The sequence below is a fragment of the Buceros rhinoceros genome, unplaced genomic scaffold (assembly GCF_000710305.1).
Source record: "Buceros rhinoceros silvestris isolate BGI_N320 unplaced genomic scaffold, ASM71030v1 scaffold4067, whole genome shotgun sequence".
In the NCBI taxonomy this organism is placed as follows: Eukaryota; Metazoa; Chordata; class Aves; order Bucerotiformes; family Bucerotidae; genus Buceros; species Buceros rhinoceros.
This window is the reverse complement of record NW_010422593.1, coordinates 1-4,226: the sequence shown is the minus strand read 5'-3', so window position 1 is coordinate 4,226 and position 4,226 is coordinate 1. Positions and strand designations below refer to the sequence as shown.

The window sequence follows — 4,226 nt, the reverse complement described above, 5'->3', positions numbered from 1 at the left end:
ACTGAATTAGAACCAATAGGTAAACTAAAATATGTTTTGGTTTTAGTAGATCATCTTACTGGATGGGTAGAAGCTTACCCGATGGTAACTGCCACTGCAGCAGGAGGGGCCAAAATCATGTTAGAACAAATTATTCCTAGATATGGAATAATAGAAAACATAGATTCTGATCAAGGCATCCATTTCACTTCTAAAATACTTCAGAGAATGATAGAGATCCTAGAGGAATCCTAGCACCTTCATACTCCTTGGCACCCACGATCCTCAGGGAAAGTCAAAAGGATGAACCAAACGATAAAGAAGCAACTGTCAAAATTGGTTTTAGAAACTAAACGACCCTGGACTAAGTGTTTACCTTTAGCACTACTGAGAATTAGGACTGCTCCCAGGAAAGACACGGGGATTTCACCTTATGAGATGTTATACGGATTATCTTATATGGGTAAAGGAGACAACTTCCCTCACTTTGAAACCAAGGATGTTTTTCTTAAGGACTATATAACCGGGGCTGTCGTCATCTTTTTGCAGGAATAAAGGACTTATAGCTCAAACGCCACCGCTTGAGTTTGTAGTTCACACCATCCAGCCCGGAGAGTGGGCCCTGATCAAGTCCTAGAAAGAGACTAAAGTACAACCCAAATGGGAAGGCCCGTTCCAGGTGCTATTGACTACAGAAACAGCAGTAAGAATGGCTGAAAAAGGCTGGACTTATTACAGCAGACTCAAAGGACCAGTGGACCCTTCCCTCGAGGACACACAGGTCACACATACCCCACCAAAGACCCTCTACGTATCAGACTGAAAAAGCAGTAAGTATATAATAATAGGAAACCAAAAAGTGTCAATGTTATTAACCAATGAACTAACTGTAGCAGAGATTTTACTTGTGAGTTTCACTGGACTAGTGTTTAGTTGTTGTATAGAAAAAGATAGATTTTGAGGTCATGGGAAACAAAGAGACACAATCAATGTTAACATGGAAAACAGTGATAATATTGAACTATGGGCTGTCTAAAACCTTGGGTATAAGAGGAAGAGTGAGTAGTTATCCAGTAAAATTGTGGGTAAATGTTACTGAAGGAAACCGTGCACAAATTATACAGGTTGATGCTTGCTGGATATTAGACTGTGGAAATTTAGAATTTCAAAGAAGATTGAGTAGTCATGACAAATACTTCTGCCCAGACATTCCGATACCCGGCTATAGAGGCTCTCCTTGCCGGATGTGGTCTAATGTGTGGTGGACTACCCAACACGATGGATGGGCAGCTACACCACATGAACCATGGAAAAGGTTAAAGACTCAAATCACTATAGTTAAAGGAATACCCATGCCTAGTTGTAAGAACCTTGAATGTAACCCTTTCATCATTACCATAATAGAAGCAGATGGAACATATAGAGGGGAGAACTGGACCTATGGACTTGGGGTAAAGGTGGCAGGAAAGGATCCCGTAGGTAGATTTAGAATAGTAGTTTGGAAACTGAGAAATAAAATGGAAAAAGAAGCTATAAAGGCCACTTTACCTACAATAGAAAAGTGGACCCCTCCAAATGATCCTGAATTAGTAAAGGTAGTTGAAATTAAGGACTTGAAACAAACCTTTGAGATGGAAACAGGATATGGAGAAACAAATGCCCCGGGTGGAATGGATAAAATACACCGTGAAAAGTTTAAACAAGAGTGATTGTTATGCATGTGTCTCAGGTAGACCTAAACCACAAGTTGTTCCCTTTCCCCTCAGATGGTCCAATGATCCTACAAGGGATGGAGTGCATTCTTGCACTATATCAGCAGGAGACAGCCTGGGGAAATGATACCTGTTAAACACTCTCGCTTTTGTTCCCAGCCTTGCCGAGTAAAGACATTCGGGTACCCCCTATTTTCACAGGCATAATTGGGAACCACATGGCTTGTCTCTCTCGACAGGGTGTGAAGGCTACCCGATTTTTGGGGAGTTCTCAGGATGCAGAACACTGGATGGGACAAATGATAGAGGTGGGAACTATTCATTACTGCAGGTTCTGGGAGCAGACTTGTGGTGGTATTGCGGAGGAAAGTTTTTGAGGACCACTCTTCCATCCGATTGGAAAGGCACATGTGCTGTTGTACAATTGGCTATTCCATTTACCCTGGCATTTCAAGGAGATGAGACTTATGGAGGGAAAGGAAACAGAGTTAAAAGAAATATATTAGAGACTTCCTTTGATGACAGAATATATATTGACTCGATTGGAGTCCCCCGAGGGGTTCCTGATGAATTCAAGGCTAGAAATCAGATTGCTGCAGGTTTTGAGTCACTTCTTTTTTTCTGGGTCACAGTAAATAAAAATGTAGACTGGATCAATTATAACTATTATAATCAACAGAGATTCATAAATTACACCAGCGATGCAATGAAAGGAATTGCTACACAGTTAGAAGCGACCAGCAGAATGACACTGGAAAACAGGATGGTTCTGGATATGATGTTAGCAGAGAAAGGAGGGGTTTGTGTTATGCTGGGGGGACAATGTTGCACTTTCATTCCCAACAATACTGCCCCTGATGGGACTATTACCAGAGCTTTACAAAGGTTAACACTTCAGCAGATGAGTTAGCGGAAAATTCAAGAATAGATACATCGTTGGCCGTTTGGTTGGATTCATGGTTTGGCAAGTGGAAAGGAATGGTAGTATCAATTTTCACCTCCTTAATTGTTGTAGCTGGGGTATTAGCAGCTATAAGGTGTTGTATTATTCCATGTGTAAGAGGACTAGTACAAAGGTTGATAGAAACAGCAATAACCAAGAAAATGTCCCTAGATCCTCCACTTTCTCAAGACAAGTTGCTGTACCTAACAGAACAGGATTTGAAGGAAGAGGAAGAAAGAGAAAAGGAATGTGAAAAAAATGCAAGCTAGGTTAGAAGCTTCTTATAGAACTATACCTTAAGACAGGGAATTGCAAGAATCAACAGAACTTAGAAAAAGGGGATTGTAAGAAAGAAAGAAAAGAATGTTGTTCTTGCATGGTAAGAACCCGATAAGGAGGACACCAGAGGGGTGGTGGGATGAGTTTTCAAATTGGAGGTTGAGCTGCAAGATAAAGAGGACAATTAAAGAGATGAATGAGGAGCCAGACAGAAGGTTATAAAACCTTAAACTTGTTAAACTAGGGTCTTTCAAGAGGAGTGGAGCCTCTGGAAGCAGCACTGCGCTTGCTTATAGGCTGTTGAATACTAACTTCTCCTCCTAGGGGAGGCATAATCTTGCGATAATGAGACATGCGACACATGAACTGATATGTACTATAACATGCAGGCGACGTGTAGAGTTAGTCTGTAAACCTTGAAGTACCCAACCAATGGGGAAACAAGGGAGGGATTTGGCAGCTGGGAATAGGGTATAAGAATCCATGTATTGGTCTGACAGGGTGTGCCTACTAGTTGGACACCTGCTCTTGCAAGACTGTAATAAAATCAAGTGCTTCATTGTGGAGTCTCACCTTAGGCTCCTTTGCAAGAATTTTTGCTCGTTTCCTACATCCAGGATAATCCACTGAGTGGGATGCAGGCAAAGGAGGATGTAGTATCCACTCACAGCAACTCACCGCTGTGGCCAGAAAGTTGGCTTCCTGCTGCTGTCTGGCAGAGCAGCAATTTTTCAATAGTTGTTGAATGTTTATGTTTCCCAAACGGTTGTGGTGTTTTCCCTTTCACCCTGAAAAGCGCTCTGGCCTGTCAAGAGACCAGTCGCCTACCAAAGGGAATGTTTTAGTTCTGCAAATGGGTTTCTGGTGTCAAAGGAAATCCATAGAAGTCAGAGCCTTTTTCTGGTTCGGTTTTTTTGGCCCTTCAATCAGGCAGAAGGGTCATATCCACAAAGGCCAACCCGGCCTTGGGTGAAATGGGTGAGCGTGGCCCTGCTTAGCTTCCAGCCCACCCCGTCAAACGGAGGTATTGCCAGGTGTCCCCCAAAGAGAACTGTGGCCGTACTGGGGAGCACTGGTGCCAAACACAGCTCCAGGGAGAACTAGGTTTAGACAACTATCAGGCAGTGAGCTGCATGTTACCTGCTGAAATGTGTTCTCCCCCAGCCTGTGGGGCTCGCTCTCTGTCTTAAATTAATTTCAGCTTTTCGATTAGCAAAGCTGGAACTTTCCTGACCTGTGACAGCTCCTGCCGCCATCTCTCGCTGGGGTTTCGCCCCACAAACCAGAATGGCCCTTCGCAGCATCACCCCTCG

General features: G+C 43.1%; 1 pseudogene; it reads left to right on the top strand.

Moving 5' to 3' along the window:
- The first annotated feature begins 1,223 nt into the window (after positions 1 to 1,223).
- LOC104496892 lies at positions 1,224 to 2,672 on the top strand (annotated as a pseudogene).
- The last annotated feature ends 1,554 nt before the right edge of the window (positions 2,673 to 4,226 follow it).